This window comes from Schistocerca nitens, chromosome 5 (genome assembly GCF_023898315.1).
Source record: "Schistocerca nitens isolate TAMUIC-IGC-003100 chromosome 5, iqSchNite1.1, whole genome shotgun sequence".
Taxonomy (NCBI): Eukaryota; Metazoa; Arthropoda; class Insecta; order Orthoptera; family Acrididae; genus Schistocerca; species Schistocerca nitens.
The window spans coordinates 427317419-427338298 of NC_064618.1; positions in this window are offsets into that span (position 1 = coordinate 427317419).

The following is a 20880-nucleotide window of genomic DNA, read 5'->3' on the forward strand; positions in this document are numbered from 1 at the left end:
GGCTCACCTTTCTACAGTACGTGAGAGGTTTTCAGATTTTTAATACTGTTTCCGCATTATATACCAGTCCACATGAGAGATAATTTCTAGTTTCAGATCCCTAGCTTCGATTTCTCCATGTTACGTAAAGTGTCTTAAACAGTTCCCTCCTGTTAGTCGTCTATTTGCCTTTGGCATCTAGAAGTTCCTAATTTACTACTGTCGTTCCTCTTTCAACACATGGTGAAACTAGTTACAGGCAATAATGGCGATCTCCAATCTGGTGTTGTAAAAAACGCCTTCATCGTCATCTCTTTTATCACTGTCGTACCAACATACGTATACCATTTCCAGTCTCCTTTTCCTTTTCTTTTTTTCTGTGGTTTAAAGAGAAAACATGCCAGGTACCTAATTTGTTTTACTGCTAGCTATAGAACAATTCATGAGCGATATCACTATTTTAATTTTTATTCCTAAATTTAAAGGAATTCCAGAAAGCTGTATACCACGCGATTAAAGTATCAGTATGTAGTCTTCTATGGAGGATATTTTAATTTTTATATGAGTGTGTGCAAAAGTATATGTCCTGAATATCATAAACGCCCATTTGTTTGTTGTACAGTCACAGAATTACAATATCCGGCAAATTAATAGGTCTGGTTCTTTGATGTTCTACTTGCAAATTAATTCCAGAATGCAAATTACTGAATTTGTTTGCAAATTGATCATTTGTCTCTTTACCTCACGTAAAAAAAGGGTAAAATATATCTACATATTTTTCAAGTAAGTAAATTTATCATTAGTAGTCATGGTTTTATAATGTTAGGAAATATTTTTTTCTCTCATCTCTGAAATGATATTTCTCATTGGGACTTCATTTTATTGTTGATACAATTTATTTTGTATAAATGGTTATAACTATGTCTGATAACGACGTGGGAGGAATCTGAACGTCCAAGTTTTTCTCACCTACGTTATTTCTTTTATGTAAACAGTTTTTTATTATATGTAATGATTCATTGATTGGTTATTAGTGTTAATTAAATTAACAAAAATATAAATTTCATATTTTGTGTTTGTGTCTGCCACAACTATAATATTTTTGAAAGAAAGTACTTTGTGAACAGTATGAATCGGAAAACAGGAATAGGGGACAAAAATTCTTCACAAAGACAATTTATCATCCTCAAAGTATGTTTGATGATGGTCAATACCAAGAGTGTAAGACGTGAGGTAAGTGCATGGAAAGCAATTCTCTAGGTGTCTACTCCTGACGACCACATTTAACACATTCACAAGCTTCTCTGATGTCTATGAATCCTGCAAGGACTGCATTGTCCTCTGGAAACGATTGTACAGTGAGTTAACGTTGCCATGGTGATTGCCGTGTTTGTTTGTAGCACACTAGCACAGTGCATGCTGCATCATTAACGCAGACTGTCTGATCTAAAGAGATTTTTTTGTTTGTATTTAACGGCATTTTTTCTTGTTACAAATTGCCTCAACATCTAAATATTCACTGCAATTAATCCCAAAGACTTATGGTCTTTTCCGAATGCACTTGTGACGAAGGGATTCTGGTAACTTGACTCTGAGACTTTCAATAATTTTGCTTTTTGAGTTGTTGTGGTGGTATTTCCATATAAACTTTCATCCCCAAACACATTTCTCAGTTTCCTACCAAGAAGTCACACATTTAGCTTTAAAATATTTTAATATAAAAAAATATTATCTTAAAAATGCTCATCCCCTATTAGACTCCTTTAGAGTTGAATTTACAAAGAAACACTGAACCACTTACTTTTTTTGTTGTGAAGCGCTAAGTCAAATACCCGTTTTCATACATGTAGGTTTAAAAATGCTTCAGTAGTTATTTGTTAATGATTTACTTCCAAGTAAAATTTCAGCCATTATTATACACATTAACGATTGACTTTCAAAAGTCGCAGAAACTAATACTTTTTTTGTCTTTGACTGAGAAACCAGATAACAAGTTTCGTATATCTAGCTTCAAAATAGCCTTAATTGCAACATAGCCTTTCATCCCCTATGGCCGGCCGAAGTGGCCGTGCGGTTAAAGGCGCTGCAGTCTGGAACCGCAAGACCGCTACGGTCGCAGGTTCGAATCCTGCCTCGGGCATGGATGTTTGTGATGTCCTTAGGTTAGGTAGGTTTAACTAGTTCTAAGTTCTAGGGGACTAATGACCTCAGCAGTTGAGTCCCATAGTGCTCAGAGCCATTTGAACCATCCCCTATGTCATGAGCATAGAAGGAGCATTTGGTTCAATCCCTTCGAGACAATGGATGTGGTACAAAATCAACAACTTCTCCTCATTTCAAGTTTCCATTCCTGTTGGTTTGGGATGAGAGATGAATAGTCCGTGAATCAGCCAGACCGTATTTCACCTCATTAGGGCTTGAATGTCCGAAAACTGTGAAACAGGTATTTCTTCATTTCTAAGTAAGAAGTCAGATACATGTTTTCATAGATTTAGCTTTAAGAATCCCTTCATAATGAAATATTTTCATAAAACCACTCATCTTCTATTTCAACCCCTTATGTGCTGCATTTCTGAAAATACTGAAACACGAATTCATTTTACTTCTAAGCAAGAAATCAACTAACAATTTTCATAGTTGTAGATTTAAAATTGATTTAGTAATAATGATTTATTTTAAAACTAAACTTTCATCCACTAAATCATCCCCTATGGATTAAATTTTCAGTAATGCTGAAAACGTATTTCTTTATTTTTGATTGAGAAACCAAACCCCAATTTTCTTAGTTCTAGTTTCAAAACTGCTGTGATATCGATATGTTTCAATAATCGTGTCATCACATGGTTCACGCCTTAGTGGATCGAATTTCGAACAATCCCTTGCTAAGGGATGTCTACAGCAAGGGATCCAGGACTAAATTTCAAACTACTCTCCGAAGCGGTTTCAGAAGAGCAATACTTAGTCAGTGAATCAATCAGACCATATTTCTCACCCTATGGGTTGAATTTCCTGAAACACTGAAACATGATTTCTATTCCTCTCCGAGAATCCAAATACGTATTTTCATAGTTTCAGCTTCAAAAACTCTTTCGTAATGAAATACTTCCATAAAAATCTCCAACTCTGTTTCACCTCCCTAGAGGTGGAATTGTCTGAAAACATTGAAACACATACGTTTTATTTTCATAGACATACCTTTCAAACTGCTCGATTAATTCTTTAACAATTATTTATTTAAATAAAAGGTTCACCTCCTTAGGCGTTGATATCGAAAAATGCTGAAACACATATTTCTTTATTTCTGTCCAAGAAAGAAAATATTACTTTTGGTGTTCCAGCATCAAAATTGCCTTAATAGTGTCACAATCTCCAAAAAGTCTTGATCAGCTACTTCACCCCCTTTGGGGTGGAATGTCGAAAAATGCCTTCTTAAGCGATACTTACAGTGAGAGATCACCCTCCTAACAAAATCTGAAGTTCTTATCCTGAAGGTACCTTCACACTGGACACCCACTCCAACAAACAAAAACATACAACTATTGTAAGTTTGGCAAACTTGCAACTGTTGAGAGTTTGCAAAATATAGAACTGTTGAAAACTGTTGTGAACTGTTTAAAAATGTTAACGACAGTTTCACACTCTTGTAACACACGTTCGGCGTTTTCATTTTTTGTTACAGAAAAGCAATGTAAATAGATTCTGACTGTGAAGGTGCATAAGAAATTTGTGCTGTAATTCTTGGTGTGATTGTTTGTAAAACGGCCGGCCGAAGTGGCCGTGCGGTTAAAGGCGCTGCAGTCTGGAACCGCAAGACCGCTACGGTCGCAGGTTCGAATCCTGCCTCGGGCATGGATGTTTGTGATGTCCTTAGGTTAGTTAGGTTTAACTAGTTCTAAGTTCTAGGGGACTAATGACCTCAGCAGTTGAGTCCCATAGTGCTCAGAGCCATTTGACCCATTTTTTGTTTGTCAAAAATCAACCCAAAAAGTGATGCTGGTGGTCCTTAAGGATTTTGTTACAACGAGAAACTCATGGAGCCTATAATTCTCTACTGGAGCAGTTCTATGTTGAATTCAGGCAAGGTTTCAAGCATTTTGTCATAATGACGTGTGGGCAGTTTGAAGATCTCTTGAGGCTGGTAGCATCGTGTATGCAATGGAATGATAAAAATTTCAGATGTGCGTTACCACCAGCGGAACAACTTCTATAGTCTTTAGATTTTTGGTAACAGGTGGCAGTTATGCAAGTTTAATGTACTCTCATCGAATATCAGTGGCCAAGATTAATGAAACTGGGCCTCGAGTGTGCTAGGTTATTGTAAATGTGCTCAAAGATTTTTTAAAGGTAATTACTGTTAATTTGATTACTATACATTTGTAACAAATATATACATGCCTCTACCACATATTCAGTTCCTTTAGTAGTTGCCAGATATCTCCATCTTTAAGTAAAATAGAAACGTTTTAAATATATGCACTTACACTCAGATAAACTATATCCTGCCAGCATTTCTCTCTCAAAGGAACCAATGAAAATATGTTTTAAGACCCAAAATGGAATGGAATAGATGTTGCCGCCTTAAACTTAGAATAAAGAGACTGATAACTCGAAATAATTTACTGTCAAAAACTGATTTTGGCTCCATAAATTTCTTTTAGAAACGAGGAGATATCAGTCTGTTTATTTACTACGCATTGTCAGTATTTGTGTGTTATCTGCACCTGCAGCCTCATTTGCAGCTGCATAAAATAATGTCACTGTTTCTGCTGCAGCAGTAGCAGCAGCTTAGGCTTCAGCTTGCTCACCAAGCATTTCATTAACACCATATACTGCATTAGAAATTTTTCGTTTTACTTTAATATGCAATTTCTCATCCCTTACTTCTCTGTTCACCTGCAAACCAATCTGTAAATGCAGAGTATTTGTCTCTGTGTTTGACTATTTTCTTTTTTTGCCGGCCGGAGTGGCCGAGCAGTTCTAGGCGCTTCAGTGTGGAACCGTGTGACCGCTATGGTCGCAGGTTCGAATCCTGCCTTGGGCATGGATATGTGTGATGTCCTTAGGTTAGTTAGGTTGAAGTAGCTCTAAGTTCTAGGGGACTGATGACCTCAGAAGTTAAGTACCATAGTGCTCAGAACCATTTGAACCATTTAGTACTGTGCTGATAGCGTTGGTAAACACACATTACATCTACATCAACATGCATACTCCGCAATCCACCACACAGTCCGTGGCGGAGGGTACCTCGTACCACCACTAGCATCTTCTCTCCCTATTCCACTCCCGAACAGAACGAGAGAAAAATGACTGCCTACATGCCTCTGTACGAGCCATAATCTCTATTATCTTATCTTTGGGGTCTTTCCGCGAAATATAAGTTTACAATGTAATCACTTACGAAGTATGTATGCAAGGAAGTATTTCAGATGGTGGTGTTTTCAACTTCTCCAAGATGGGTGAGCGATTTTATAAGGGATAGATTTCTCTACCCACACCAAGAGTATTTCCTTCAAGAAAGGAGGATGCGCCATTTGCTATGGTTGGAGACAATACTTTGGCTCTTTCAGAGTACGTGATGAAACCATACGCAGGGTAGCAAGAGAGAGGCAGCAAGGGAAGAATGTTTAACTACCGAATATCTCGCGGTAGAAGAATTGTGGAGAACTTTTTTGGAATATTGTCAGTAGTTTTTCGGTGTCTTAGAACAACTATACACTTAAGTTCCGAAAAAGGAACATTAGTGACTCCTTTAGCTGCGTGTTTGCACAATTTTCTTAGAAGAAATAAAGAAAGTGCCACAGTTCACTCACCACCTGGAAGTTTTGATGTGAAAGATCCAGAACCAGGCAGGGTTCCAGATGACGGTTGGAGGACTTCTCAGCAAAATAAATGTCTTCAGAGAAAGGGAGGGAACGCAGGAAGAACCGCAAAATATACAAGGGATGAATTTGCAGTCTACTTTGTATCGGATGTTGGTGAAGTGAAATGGCAAATATGCATCAGTAAATAGTGAGTGAAAAGACGAATGTAATGAAAACTTCCAAACAAAATCAGTATATCTTCACTTATTAACAATATAAGCCATCAATGGCAAACTACTTTGTATCAGATGTTGACAAAGTGACGTGATAAGAGAAATAAGTATATGCCCAGCGAAAATACTTATGTAATTACAAAATTTCCCTCAACTAGTTCTTCAAACTCGCGACTTCAAATAACTGTTGACAGCAGTAGAAAACTAATTCAAACTTCGAGTTAAAAACAGTTGTCTACCGAGTTTGTTGGTGTTAGGTTTCAGTGAGAAGGTACATTAAGCTGTCTGTGCTGGACTATGATCAGTCAGTCATTAAATCAGTCAGTCTGGTCATTTAATTTTATATAGAAAGATTATGCTCCAACTCTTTAAAAATCTTCAAAAGGTACAATTTCGTACAGTCATGGTGCATACTTAGATTTACACTTATTGCTTAATTTCTGAAGGATCATATGCAGGGAGCTATAAAATATGGCCCTACTCATAAACGAAACGGCACTGGAAGAAAAATACCTACGGGGCTTCTCTTAAATCTCTTTAAAGAATGCAAACTTTATTAACATTTAACGTCTTTATTCTTCCTGTCTATATTTTTATTTATCAGCATTGTCACCCTAGCGACGAAGAACACATTTCTCCCAGCAAGAGAACAGTTGGTTGACTTTTTTGACGTAGCTACGGCCTCACCTCTGCTTTGACTGCTTCATCACTATCAAAGTGAAATCCTCCAAAGTACTCTTTAACATTTTGGAAACAGATGAAATGAATGGCGCCAAGTCGGAACTTTATAGGAGATGGTTGATAACATTAAACCTAAAGCGTCTGATTGTAACAGATGTTGCAGCTCTCGTGTGTGGTCTAGCATTTTTATGCTGGAGGAAAGGATGCTTCGTGTTGTGGACGAACTATTCGAATTAGAAACACGATTACAGCACGCTGTTTCTCACACACCGACGTAAGTACTTTACACACTAACTTATTACTCAATGTAACTCGGAGCCCTCTGGTGACAGAGAGTTGCAAATATGCATACAAGAAGAATAATGATGTACAATGTTAATAAAATTTGTTTCATTGAAAGAGCTTTAACAGATTTCATAAAAAAATTTGGAGGCATTGCTCTTCAGCACGCCGTAGTACAAAAATACGCCTTGAAATTAATGCCGTTTCTCGGATGTAGTCAGTGTCCTACAGGCTGACAACTGCATCCATTCAGTGACAACAAGACAAAGAAAGAATATACTCCTATTTCCTGCATGGAAATACATCCGTATTTGGATTGAGGAGTTCCTAGATAACAGAACGCAGCATGTCATTCTCAATGGAGAGAAGTCTTCCGAAGTAAGAGTGATTTCAGGTGTGCCGCAGGGGAGTGTCATAGGACCGTTGCTATTCACAATATACATAAATGACTTGGTGGATGACATCCGAAGTTCACCGAGCCTTTTTGCAGATGATGCTGTGGTGTATCGAGAGGTTGTAACAATGGAAAATTGTACTGAAATGCAGGAGGATCTGCAGCGAATTGACGCATGGTGCAGGGAATGGCAATTGAATCTCAATGTAGACAAGTGTAATGTTCTGCGAATACATAGAAAGATAGATCCCTTATCATTTAGCTACAAAATAGCAGGTCAGCAACTGGAAGCAGTTAATTCCATAAATTATCTGGGAGTACGCATTAGGAGTGATTTAAAATGGAACGATCATATAAAGTTGATCGTCGGTAAAGCAGATGCCAGACTGAGATTCATTGGAAGAATCCTAAGGAAATGCAATCCGAAAACCAAGGAAGTAGGTTACAGTACGCTTGTTAGCCCACTGCTTGAATACTGCTCAGCAGTGTGGGATCCGTACCTGATAGGGTTGATAGAAGAGATAGAGAGGATCCAACGGAGAGCAGCGCGCTTCGTTACAGGATCATTTAGTAATCGCGAAAGCGTTACGGAGATGATAGATAAACTCCAGTGGAAGACTCTGCAGGAGAGACGCTCAGTAGTTCGGTACGGGCTTTTGTTAAAGTTTCGAGAACATACCTTCACTGAAGAGTCAAGCAGTATATTGCTCCCTCCTACGTATATCTCGCGAAGAGACCATGGCGATAAAATCAGAGAGATTGGAACCCACACAGATGCATACCGACAATCTTTCTTTCCACGAACAATACGAGACTGGAATAGAAGGGAGAACCGATAGAGGTCCTCAGGGTACCCTCCGCCACACACCGTCATGTGGCTTGCGGAGTACGGATGTAGATGTAGATGCAGAATACTTAAAATTTACTTTACCGTGCAGTGATCGTAGTTTACTGAAATGGGGCACTAGGCTTGATTCCATGAAGGAAAACAAAAGTTTGATGTTTTTCTTCAGATGAGTATGTCACCCTGTCTCTAACTAATGGTATCGTTACCAGACTAAATTGATTCATCTAGCGTAATTTTAACACCGTAGTAGTGTGTTTGTAACATACCTGCACCAGAAATTACGATTTTTTTTACCTGTTGTCACTATGATATGTGTATACTTCACCAATAATTTTCTTTTTCTACAAAATTTTATCCTATATGAACCATTTCAAAGTTACCACACTTACACAGTTTCGTAGTGTAGCCTTCAGGTCTAACAATCGTTCTACAGACATGTTTAGTTATATACCAGTTAGTGATCCTTAGTACTTTCACAATCTCATATCTAACATACTGTAGTTGTGTAAGGAAGTGAGCTTGCCTTGTAATGTAGTTCGCAATTATTCTTATATCCCTCTTCTTGTTTCTTTTTAAACATAGAGATTGATTATGACTTTGCTAAGGAGTCGAATCTGGTAGGAGTACTAATTGTATGACCTGGTCCTGAAATATTGAGCAAAATATTCACTAAAGTAGGTAGAATAATGAAATAACAGTCCCTGCTGGAGTGATACGTTGGGGCTTGTAGCTTATTCCTAGAGTCTCAATTTAAAGACGGTTCTTGAAACTTCGTAAATAGGCTGCCTCTGGGTAGTTTGCATTTATCTTCAAGTGTCTGGCAATTCAGTTTCTTCAGCATCTCTGTGACACTCTTCCTCAGGGCAAACAAGCCTGTGACCACTCGTGCTGGTCTTCTCTGTGTATGTTCAGTATCCCGTGCTAGCCCTACTCCATACGAATTTCACCTACCGGAGCAGTATTCTAGGATGGGCCGCACGAGTAATTTGTAAGCAATCTACTTTCGTAGAATGATTGCATTTCCCTAGTACTCTACCTAGAAATCGAAATCTACTCCCTGCTTTACCCACATGTGGACGTATGTGTTCATTCCATTTCAAATTCAAGCAAAGTGTTACACCTGGGTATTTGTATGACTTGACAGACTACAGCAGTGACACTCTGATAGTATAGTCGTGGGCCATTAAATAATGGTCATGTCGTTCTGTCATATGACAAAAGCAAAAAAGTACATATTGCATGTACAGGATGATCAAAAAGAGACTGAAACGCTTGTAAGAATGTATCTGGGCAGATTATGGTGAGAAAAGACGCCAAGAAAAAATTCGATACTTTACGCCGTTTCCGAGTTAAATTAGCGTTGAAGTGAGCCAATGAGGCACTCTCCATGAAGCGGACCGCCAGAGATGGTATCGCCAACCCTGATCCTCGTTCGGTTTCCTAAAACCCTACCAGCGAGCGATACAATAATTAGAACGGTAGCGAGGAACCCAAGCCAAAGGCTGAATAGTCTTGTGCACTATCCGCCGAGCCGCTTGAACTATCGAATGTTTTTCTTAATAATTATTTGTCAACACAGCCTATCCTGCAACGCCCTTACAAGCTTTTCAGACAGTTTCTGACCAATCTGTATACTAGTATTTACACAGAAATATGGGTTGACAAGGATGTAACAGGCAAGCGGCTGTGCGGTTTGCTTCGAGCAATTTAAGGAACCTGCGGAAAAAGTAAACCACGATGACGGAATGGAGAACGGACTCTCCATTCTCAAGAATAAACGGCCAGTTTGTTGAAAACGGAGCAGCCTCGTCTTGTTCCTTTTTTTCCTAGTGCACAATTTTGATTATAGATTCATGGGTAGAGGTTATTTAATTACGTGGAGAGTCAGTGCTACACTGTTAATTCATTTCGCAGTATCTATCGCCATGCAATCATTATTTCGTTACATGACACTACTCACACTTTCATCTGATAACGCGACCATAGCGAAGATTTTAAGTTCCTATTTTGTGAATAGCAACTCTTCATTTCCTTGACTGAAAGTTTAAGGCAACATCCCATCATAAGGAGTGGGAAGCTGAGCTCAGGAACCATAGATCTGGAGTAAGTTTTTCCAGACAAGAACAAAGGAACCGTTATAGCGCCGAAGTATGTTGAGATATGTCAGAGGTATTTGGTTACTATTATTTATACTAGTCACAGATGTCGCCAGCCACCTACTTTGTGTTATAAGTGGCGATCAAAAAGATTTTGTTTGAGAGCGTTGCTCCGCAACTGAGATGTGTATATATAAGCTCTGAAATGTAGGCTAGGGATTGGAGTTACATCTGTGCCTTTCAGACTGTCGTGGGGTACATGCGGAAGCGTGAACTACGACAACGTTATTACCAAATGCGTCCAGAGTAGAGCATCGTTCTGTGATTCTTCTCTTGTCTGCCAAAGGACAAATACCAGTAGACCTCTATCAGAGAATGAAGAATGTCTGTCGAACAACACCATTTTGTAGTGGTGCACAAAGTTCTGTGCTGGTCGCACTTCGACAAAAGACAGCAAATGATTGGGAAGGCCAACCTCATCCATTACGGACAACAACAAGCGGGACGTCGACGATGTGATTAAAGAGCATTGGTGCATAACCATTCGTCCGCTAGCTAAGGATCTCGAAATGAGCTTCGATAAAGTGCAACACACTATCCTGAAGCAGTTAGGCTACAGGTTTACAGCTAGGGGATACCCTGGATACTGAATGCCAGACAAATAGTAAATTGGGTGGCTGCTTGGTTCCTATCTCGCCACTTCCAGAATGATGATGAGATGATGAGGACAAAACAAGCACCCTGTCCACGGGTTAGTGTTGAAGGCAGCGTATTCCTTGAGCGTATTGTTGCAAGCGACGGAAGCTGGTGTTAGCTCTGGGAACCGGAGTCGAAAGCGTCGACGCTGCAGTGATGTCATCCATAGTCCCCTCGTTCCAAGCAGTTCATGAGCCAGACATCTGCTGCGAAGGTGATGCTCAACCTATTCTGTTGTTAATGGGACACATTGCTTATTGACTGCAAGGAATCAGGTGTCTCCATCACTAGAGAAAGGTGCTGCAGAACATTAGAGAAATGAAGGTGTGCAGTTAAGGTAAAACATGTGGGAAAATAGCCACAAGCCATGAAACCGCTTCATGATAACTCCCAGACCCATATCGCAAATGTCATAGCCAGATATTTCGCAGCATTAAGTGCGAGACACGCAAGTACCCGCGATATTGTCCTGACCTTTTGCTATGGCACTATCACGTCTTCGGTCCCTTAAAAGAACCCTTGTAGGGTCGAAGCTTCCAGTCGGAAGATGGTGTGCAGAAGACACTTATGGTCTTCTTCACGCAGCAGGACATGGTGTATTACCAACCTGGGGGGCCAGTGGCATGGTCCAATGCCCATGGCGATTTTGCCTCATTGGCATATCTGTTCTTTACAGTACAATCCTCGAACTAAAACTTTTTGATCGCACTCTACATACACCGGTGGGAAAAAAAAATCGCAACACCAAGAAAGAGTTGAGTGACATAAACCAAAGTTTCACGTTTCTACATCTGAAAGATTTCTATTTCGCGAGAGTCACATAATAAGAGTGGCACCAGCGCCACAACCCCCCCCCCCCCCCCCAGCCCCGCTCTTCCCACCCGTCCCCCCAATAAGGATGCATAATCAGTTTTGCTTTAGGGTCGTGAGCGTTAATGATTGAGATTGGACAAGGTGAGTTGCTGTTAGTCGAGAATACCTTTAAAGCGACAAACTCGCAATTATCGCGAGTTCGTGTAAAAGGGCTATGAGAATCTGGATGTCCCGTCCGCAATATTGCAGAAAGACTTTGTGGGAATGTACACCACTGCTGACAGCAGTGATTACAGGAATGTATGGTCAGAAGAAGACTGGGTTCCAGGCTGCCACATGACACTACAGAGAGCGAAGACCATCGTATTGTGCGTATAGCTCTGGCGCATCGTAGTGCATTTGCAGCAGCAATTTGAGCTGCTGATGGCACTACATTGACACAACTAACTGCTACAAATAGGTTACTTCAAGGACAGACCCGAGGCAGACGCCCTGTAACGTGCATTCCAGTGACCCCAAACCACCACCACTTGCGACGTCAGTGGTTTCAAGCAAGAGCTCATTGGTGGGCAGGGTGGGTATCTCTTGTGGCTTGTGATGAAAACTGGTTCAGCGTCCGCTGCAGTGATGGCTATGTGTTCGTTAGGAGGAGACCAACTGAGGGCCTGCACCCAGCCTGTGTGTTAAACTCGCTGGAACTACACCTGAAGTTGTGGTCTTGTGTGCGATTTTGTATGACGGCAAGAGCCCTCTCGTGATTACCTCACACACCCTGACCGTAAATATGTACTACAGTATGGTGATTCGACCTGTAGTGATACCATTCAAGAACAGCATTTAAGGGGTGTTTTCCAACAGGATAACGCTCGCTCAAATAACGCTGTTGTAACCCAAATGTTCTACAGACTGTTGGCGTGTTGCTTTGGCCTGCTCTCCAATTGAGCCCGTATGGGAGAGCGACACCTCCAGCGTCATCCATAATAAACGTTAACCGTCCCAGTATTGACCGACCAAGTGCAACAGGCATGGAAATTGATCCCACAAACTGACATGCGTCACCTGTACAATACAGTGCAGGTACGTTTGCAACTTGTATTCAACATTCTAGTGGCTACGCCAGTTATTAATACACCAGACCGCGTGACTGCTACGGACGCAGGTTCGATTCCTGCCTCGGGCATGGATGTGTGTGATGTCCTTAGGTTAGTTAGGTTTTAGTAGTTCTAAGTTTTAGGGGACTGATGACCTCAGCAGTTAAGTCCCATAGTGCTCAGAGCCATTTGAACCAATACACCAGAGTTTCACATTCGCAATGGCGTATCTCGTGCTTGCATGAACGTGTGATCGTGCAATGTTAGCCACGTAAACATGTAACCTAGTCAAATGCATTCTCCAAATTTCATTACTCTACATTAAGTATTTTTCGGTGTTGCTACTTTCTTTCTCTCAGTGTATAAGTAACCCTTCGCTATACATAATCTACGAAACAACAGCCACTTTTTTAAAACTGTTTCAAATAAGTTTGCCTTAGGAATCGTCTTGGGATATTTGTTGTAAAATAAATTATCACAAAGGTTCAAATCCTAGCACACTCTGCTGCAGAGCGAAAATTCATATTAGGGAGGAATACACAGCGAGCTTGACTATTCCTATTATAGGCTGCTAACTGTTGTAGAGGGTGGTAGTATATAAGGTTTTGGCAAAAAACGCATGTCCGGCATGCATCGCTTAAACTTAAGATAAATTAGAAAATCAGATCACCATCAAATGCCCGCTGTACAGTACGCACACAGTGAGTCCTGATTTAACTACAGGGGAGAATTGCCTTCTATAGGTCGGTAGCGCGGCAGATCCACGAAACACCATAGTCAACCCTCCTAGATGCGAAACACTATTTTCTCGCTGCCGTTATTGTATTCTGACGAAACTGGTGTGTAACATAATTTGCAACAGTGACTGACAAAGGCGCCCTCTTTTCTGTTTGTGTGCGTACGTACCATGGAGCTGGAAATTTGAAAGTGATGTTCAAACTTATTTTATACCCAGCCGATACTCTTCCAGCATTTTATACCCAGCCGATATTTTTCCGGCCATCGGTTCCTCATCAAAACATTATCTGCTAAGCCCCTTTACAACCTCTTGAAGCAGCCTGCATAGACTCTTTTATTCCACTTCATGAAACTGAGACGAATTTCTAAAGTAAGCGTATTTTCCTTTTAACAAGTATTGTAAAATATTGATCGAATGGTAATTAGAAATATGTGATTCTTCAGGCTTTCCTGGCGATCTAATGACATCTTGGGTTGTTGGGTATTCTACCAGATATCAGCGTCGTACTTGCACAGTATTTCGGTAGCGTAGCTACGTTACGCTACCGAAACATCGTGCAAGTACGACGCTGATATCCGGTAGAATACCCGACAACCCAAGATGTAATTAGAAATATGTTGCAAAAGGAATTTTTTTGGTGATTTCCCTAACTGGTGGATGCAGCCCATCACATCCCTTCTTCTCTTCATTTACTGTAGCACTCACATCTCCCTCTTATGTCATCATTGCAATTAAATTTTGACATCTGTCTGCAACAATACATCTTAAACACGTCGATACAGTTCACATATTTATAAGAAAAATAATGGAGAGAAATTAGTGGTAGATAATATAATTGCTAAACAAAGCGCTTTAGTGTTACAAGAGCACCATTACGTGTCGTACATTAACCATCACATTACTGTTATGAAGTATATCAAAACATACGGACTGCTTCTGCTAGGCATGTCGTTATATGAAAAGGGTTTTAGATTGTGAGCCATGTTTCGGGAGCTGCAATATTTTACTGAAGACTGCAGTTCACTCATAATGTCTGCTGGAGAAGTTGACGGTTTACTTTCGAAATGAGCACAGTGCATTCACCTCTATGAAAAGAAAAGCTTTGCAAATGAACTTGCAAAAGATAAAGGGCCTAAGGATATCTTGTGTTTAAACGTAGAGCGGTAGCGCTGGAGTGTAAACAACGCCAAAATGCAAATTTTAAGATTACTTTTCGCGATTTCAGACGCTTTCTTGAGTTAGGGCAAATAGCTTTTCCCGTCATTATTGCTTCCGCTATCGTGATGACAGGTTTTGGCCGTTGTCGGACACGTGCAGGCAGAGTTTTAAAATTGAAAAGGCCCCGTTTGAAGTACAAAATATACCAGGCGCCTGGTCGTGTAACCAAAATTTCCCTTATGTAGCCTTTTCACTTTCACAAATGCAGCTGCTGTCTTGCATCTGGTATCGAATTCAGTTGATCAACAAACTACAAAAGACATTTTTTGCTTGTTCAGATGGTGTAAAAACGCCACAAATAGCAACCGTTATGAGTTACCCCACACAAACTGCGAAGATGACATAGAATATTCGGACGCGATTGGGGGGCGGTTTTGATGAACCAAATGAGCGGGAACAAAAAAATAGTGAAAACATCTTCCTTACTAAAATAAAGTAAGAAAGTTTGAAGCTTAACAAAAGAAAACTAAACACCATCCGAGCATGACTCGGAAGGTCTAACGATAACGACCGACCGCCATGTCATCCTCAGGCGACAGCTGGAATCTGCTACGGGTATGGAGGGTATGTGATCAGCACACCGCTCTCCCGTCTGTTATCTGTTAACCAAATAAATCAGTCAGTTTAAATAAGTAAACAAAGATGCTTTATCTCATAAAATTAGCAGACTTTTATACAAGCATGTTATGGACGACTACACTTTACTCTATCAGAAGTTGCCGTTTTTAGGAAAGATTGTCAGGTAAACAGCTTGAAATAATAACGAAATATTAATTCTTAAACAAGGCTTCACTGAAGTGATGGATATCTCATGGATGGAGTACCAAGTATGCCAAGCGCCAGTTAACGTTAAGAAGACTACAAACAGCCCCTCAAGGATTAAGGAAGTTCTGCAAAGGGGAAAGTGTTTTGCGTCGCATTTTCAAAAGTAGCACCAGTCGAGATACTAGTTCACGTAAGAAGACTGCAAACACCCCCTCAAGGGTTAAGGAGGTTCTGCAAATGGGAAAGTGTTTTGCGTCGCATTTTCAAAAGTAGCACCAGTAGAGCCCAAGAGGCAGGATGTGATCTTGAATCTTAAAATCTCACAGAATTATCCTGAGGTGTGGATCGTTATTTGTATAACATAAGTAACTGGAAAGAAATCACCAGGAACAGAATAAATACTTCAAGAAATTGCAGGGCAGTATCAAACCAGTGACCCATGGAAAAAATGAATAATTTACGTGGGTGGTGACTTGTGGCCAATCATATCACCGTGCATATTTTCAGTCAATCTGTTAGACGTCCACTGTCTATTGACTTCACAAAATGCCTAAATATTGTCATTTGATTCTTCGATGGGACCATTTTTCGCCCAGTAACAAGAACGTTTCGTAGGCATGAACTTCCTATTGAAAAGTTACAGTGCCTAATATTTCCTGACTTGTCCTGAATGACAAAACGTCTTTAGTCCCAGCTATAGTGTATTTAGCCCTAGCTTTTAACACAAAGAATTTTACAACTGCTCGTCAGAGCAGCTGGTCAGGTACTGAATTTTAGTAATTGTTTCCTAGTAACTTTTTCTTACAGCAAGCATGACGTAATTGATCACAGGATGAGGGATGATTTGCTGCTTTGCTTTTGAGAAAACGTTTAACGAACTAAACCTATGAATAGAAAACATTTATTTACAAAGGGGAGCAATATTCTGATCCTAAAAAAGATATACACTGATGGTAAATGTAGCGCAACACCAAAAACCAATTACGTAGAATTTCGGGTAATATGTTTAAGTGATTAACACTGCAAGACCACAAGTTAATTTAAGCTCTAGAAAAGTCATTACAAATGCGACATTCTGGTACATTGAAAACAACATAACCGGTAGATTATTGAATACAAGCATGCTAATATGCATGCAATGTGATGACAATTGCCAAATGTCCATTTGCATAACGGAGTTCCATGCCTGATGCACGTGGACGCTCAATACAGGGACTCTTAATGGTTTTGTGGATGACGCTGTAGTTGCCGTCCAGTGATGTACCACATGTGCTCGATTAGAGGGTGATCGAGTAGTCTAAGGCAACATGTCGACATACTATAGAGCATGTTGTGCTACAACAGCGGTATGTAGGAGTTCGTTGTCCTGTTGGAAAACTTCCCATGAAATGCTGTTAGTTAGTGGCAGCACAACAGATCGAATCACCAGATCGACGTTCAGCTTAGTGGTCAGGGTACGTGAGTTAACCACGAGAGTGCTCCTCCTGTCACACGCAGTCGCACCCCAGATCATAACTCCAGGTGTAGGTCCAGTTTATCTAGCAGGCAGACAGGTTGGTTGTAGACCTTAAATTGGCCTCCCCATAACCAACACACGGACATCCCATGCACCAAGACAGAACCAGCTAATTTCATTCATCTCGCTTTATAGTTTTTGATGCCCTTTACTAATTTCTGTTCAAGACGCTGACCATTCCCTTCAACTGTTCTTGAAAGTGTTTTGACGTCTCTGAAAGAATCACAGTGACATTAGGAAATTTCAAAGCTTTTATTCCTTCTCCCTGAACTTTAATCTTCTTCACAAATTCTTCCTTCGTTTTCCTTCCTGCTTGCTACATGTGCGGAATGAGTAGCAGCAGGTATAGGCTACAGACCTTTCTCAGTTCCTTCTAAACCACTACTTCCCTTTCAAGTCCTATAACTGCAGTCCGGTATCTGTACAAGTGGCCGGCCGGAGTGGCCGTGCGGTTCTAGGCGCTACAGTCTGGAGCCGAGCGACCGCTCGGTCGCAGGTTCGACTCCTGCCTCGGACATGGATGTGTGTGATGTCCTTAGGTTAGTTAGGTTTAATTAGTTCTCAGTTCTAGGCGACTGATGACCTCAGAAGTTAAGTCGCATAGTGCTCAGAGCCATTTTAACCATCTTTACAAGTTGTAAACAAGCTTTCTGCTGTCTGTTTTTACCTCTGATACCTTCATAATTTTCAGTAGTGTGTTCCAATCAACATGGTCAAAAGCTTTCTCTAATTCTAGTTATATAATATACTTAGATTTGACTCTGTGTAAAATATTTTTAAGATAACTCAAAGGATCTATATTCTGTTGTGTGTTGCTACATATATTTGCAAGCATCACTTGTTAAACTGATAGTTCAATATTATTCACACCTATCAGCAGCAGCATTCCCTGCAGTTGTTTTTATTACATATTTTTCTTAAAGTACGGGGATATTTCACATGCCTTACATATCATACGTTCCATGTGGAAAAGTTTCGTCGTGGCTAACCCGAAGGATCTCAGTAATTCTGACGGAATGCGGTCTATAACGAGTGTCTTGTTTTGACTTCACCCAGTTACAGTACCCCAATTATTTTGTGATGGAAGTCTACCTTCACTGTAAAAACGAATAAAAGCATATTTTGTCACTGTGATAATTAGTTACTTGTATTCCTTGAACGACTTCTATACATTAGCCATCCTATCACCAGTATGAGATATGAACTCCCTTTCCGGTATTTTACTCTTTCTTTCATTCCCTTTTGTCGTGAATTGTGAGGAACTATCACAGAAAAAAAGTAATAACAAATTAGAATGGACATCAAATTATGTGGATGCGCCACTATAAGACAGATATTGCTAAAGACCTTATAAATTCTTATTTTATGCGGCAATCAAGAACAGAAATATATCGTAGCTAATGTTTGACACAGAGTTTTACCATAAATGCCGTATTTATTCAGACCGGTTCTGTTCTTTGAGCGTCATCCAACAATGTGAAATAATGAAAACAAAATGCAAAAAAGTACAAAGGCAAGAGGATATTCAACGCAGGAACAGCAATATTTTAAGTAAGAAAGTAAGTACATAAAATAAATTTTTTTGTAATTCTGCAAGATCCTCAGTTGTACGACAGTACTTTGGTGTCAACTATCATTTCACATATGCTCTAAAAAACCTGAATGTGTGGTAGAAGGCTATCAGATTTCTAATCATAGCTCACGATAAGAATCTGCACATATCGATGTGAATGTGACATTTCAGTAAATTGTTGTTGTTGTTGTGGTCTTCAGGCCTGAGACTGGCTTGATGCAGCTCTCCATGATACTCTATCCTGTGAAACTTCTTCATCTGCCAGTACTTAGTGCAGCCTACATCCTTCTGAATCTGCTTAATGCGTTTATCTCTTGGTCTCCCTCTAAGATTTTCACCCTCCACGCTGCCCTACAATTCTAAAGTTGTGATACTTTGACGCCTCAGAACATGTCCTGCCAACCGGTGTCTTCTTCTTGTCAAGTTGTCTCACAAACTCCTCTTCTCCCCAATTCTATTCAATACCTCCTCATTAATTATGTGATCTACCCATCTAATCTTCAGAATTCTTCTGTAGCACCACATTTCGAAAGCTTCTATTCTCTTCTTGTCCAAACTGTTTACCGACCATGTTTCACTTCCATACAAGGCTACACTCCATACAAATAGTTTCAGAAACGACTTCCTGACACGTAAATCTACACTCGATGTTAACAAATTTCTCTTCTTGAGAAACGCTTTCCTTGCCATTGCCAGTCTACATTTTATATCCTCTCTACTTCGATCATCATCAGTTATTTTGCTCCCCAAATAGCAAAACTCCTTTACTACTTTAAGTGTCTCATTTCCTAATCTAATTCCCTCAGCATCACCCGACTTAATTCGACTACATTCCATTATCCTCGTTTTGCTTTTGTTGGTGTTCATCTTATATCCTCCTTTCAAGACACTGTCCATTCCGTTCAACTGCTCTTCCAAGTCCTTTGCTGTCTTTGACAGAATTACAATGTCATCGGCGAACGTCAAAGTTGTTATTTCTTCTCCATAGATTTTAACTCCTACTCCGAATTTTTCTTTTGTTTTCTTTACTGCTTGCTCAGTATACAGATTGAATAACATCGGGGAGAGGCTACAACCCTGTCTCACTCCGTTCGCAACCACTGCTTCCCTTTCATGCCCCTCAACTCCTATAACTGCCATCTGGTTTCTGTACAACTTGTAAATAGCCTTTCGCTCCCTGAATTTTACCCCTGCCACCTTTAGAATTTGAAAGAGAGTATTCCAGTCAACATTGTCAAAAGCTTTCTCTAAGTCTATAAATGCTAGAAACGTAGGTTTGCCTTTCCTTAATCTTTCTTCTAAGATAAGTTGTAGAGTCAGTATTGCCTCGCGTGTTCCAATATTTCTACGGAATCCAAACTGATCTTCCCCAAGGTCGGCTTCTACCAGTTCTTCCATTCGTCTGTAAAGAATTGGCGTTAATATTTTGTAGCTGTGACTTATTAAACTGATAGTTCGGTAATTTTCACATCTGTCAACACCTGCTTTCTTTGGGATTGGAATTATAATATTATTCTTGAAATCTGATTGTATTTCGCCTGTCTCATACATCTTGCTCACCAGATGATAGAGTATTGTCAGGACTGGCCCGCCCAAGGCCTTCAGTAGTTCTAATGGAATGTTGTCTACTCCCGGGGCCTTGTTTCGACTCAGGTCTTTCAGTGCTCTGTCAAACTCTTCACGCAGTATCGTATCTTCCAATTCATCTTCGTCTACATCCTCTTCCATTTCCATAATATTGTCCTCAAGTACATCACCTTTGTATAGACCCACTATATACTCCTTCCACATTTCTGCTTTCCCTTCTTTGCTTAGAACTGGGTTTCCATCTGAGCTCTTGATATTCTTAGAAGTGGTTCTCTTTTCTCCAAAGGTCTGTTTTCCTGTAGGCAGTGTGTATCTTACCCCTAGTGAGATAAGCCTCTACAGCCTTACATTTGTCCTCTAGCCATCCCTGCTTAGCCATTTCCTGTCGATCTCTTTTTTGAGACGTTTGTATTCCCTTTTGTCTGCTTCATTAGTAAATTGTTAAGTCTTGTACATTCAAATTTTGTATTTGGAAAAACATAATCTATATATAACTATACGATTTGTACTATCATTTATAATCTAAACTTCTACAGAAAACGTTTTAAGGTGAGCTTGATAAATTTAAT